The sequence below is a fragment of the Schistocerca americana genome, unplaced genomic scaffold (genome assembly GCF_021461395.2).
Source record: "Schistocerca americana isolate TAMUIC-IGC-003095 unplaced genomic scaffold, iqSchAmer2.1 HiC_scaffold_98, whole genome shotgun sequence".
Classification (NCBI taxonomy): Eukaryota; Metazoa; Arthropoda; class Insecta; order Orthoptera; family Acrididae; genus Schistocerca; species Schistocerca americana.
Window position 1 is genome coordinate 43,738 of NW_025726763.1, and position 1,263 is coordinate 45,000.

The 1,263-nt window shown below is 62.3% G+C and overlaps 1 non-coding gene across 1 annotated transcript in view; it reads left to right on the forward strand.

Annotated features, from left to right (window-relative positions):
• Positions 1-1,057: 1,057 nt before the first annotated feature.
• Positions 1,058-1,263, forward strand: part of LOC124593347 — a 1,910-nt gene continuing 1,704 nt past the window's right edge. Inside the window, exon 1 of the ribosomal RNA XR_006977993.1 lies at positions 1,058-1,263. This exon is cut by the window's right edge and continues 1,704 nt beyond it. This is a non-coding gene — a ribosomal RNA (small subunit ribosomal RNA).

Consider the following 1,263-nt stretch of genomic DNA (forward strand, 5'->3'; position numbering starts at 1 on the left):
TTCGCGAAGCGTGCACATGTTGTTGCGTGTATGTGGGCAGACATAGTGTGTCGTGACACCTGACACAGGCATGCAACAATCGTTGAATTTGCAAATGGCGATGGACGTCTACGTTTGCTGGTGACGTTACGCAAATGAACAACTGGTAAACCGTTGTGGTGCGGTTGTTCTCGCTAGAGGTGAATCAGTGATGGCGACGATCGGTTGAGCTACCAACCGGTTGTTTCAGCGATACCCACCATGCCCACGAACGTGAATGGCATGTGGGTGTGAAGCGATACGCGGCGGTGGCTGGGTGGGACCGTCCCCGGCCGGTGAGGGGGGGCCTCCCGGCGTGCTGGCCGCGCGGTGCGTGGGCGCACGCGCTACAGCCGGCTGGTGGGGGCGGCCAGTGGCAGGCGCGCCGGCCGACGGAGGCGGCAGGCGGCGCAGCTGCGCGCCGGCGCACCCTGCACGCGGCGCCGTGCGGCCAAAGTAGGTCCTCGCGGGCCCGGTGCGAAGCGCGGTGGACATCTGCAGTGTGCTGGTCCGATTGAGGACTGTGTGCGCTGAGGATGCGCCGCCGCCCGGCGCTCGGCGCCGCGACGCCGTCTGCTGCTCGGTCGCCTCTGCGGTTCTCGCAGGTGGTTTGTATCGCAGCTGTGCGGACGTGTTGGCGCGTTCGCTTCGGCACCCAAGTGGGGCTTTTGTCCTTCTGTGGCGCTGGCGTTGGAGCTGCCGGCCACCGTAGGTGGCGCGTGTTGTCTCCCGCCGGCAATGCCACGACAGCACGCTCCCGGGCCTCTGTCGGCAGCGGCAAGCTCAGTTGGGAGCACGGGTGGTCGCACCTAAAGCGTCTACTCGCCAAACTCCGGGCGATTGCGCCTCTCTCGAACCCGACCAAGTACTTAGGACGGCGCTGCGCGCCGCCGGGACCTGAGAGGGTTTCGAGGTGTATTGTGCAGGGGAGCTCAGCCTCCTCCTGTTTGCAGAATAATTGAGCGGACGCTTGCGTGTTCGCGCGGGCCCCCGGGACACACTCCCGGGCGGCCGGCTGCTCAGCTCTAGTTGACGCAGCTCCCTGGTTGATCCTGCCAGTAGTCATATGCTTGTCTCAAAGATTAAGCCATGCATGTCTCAGTACAAGCCGCATTAAGGTGAAACCGCGAATGGCTCATTAAATCAGTTATGGTTCCTTAGATCGTACCCACGTTACTTGGATAACTGTGGTAATTCTAGAGCTAATACATGCAAACAGAGTCCCGACCAGAGATGGAAGGGACG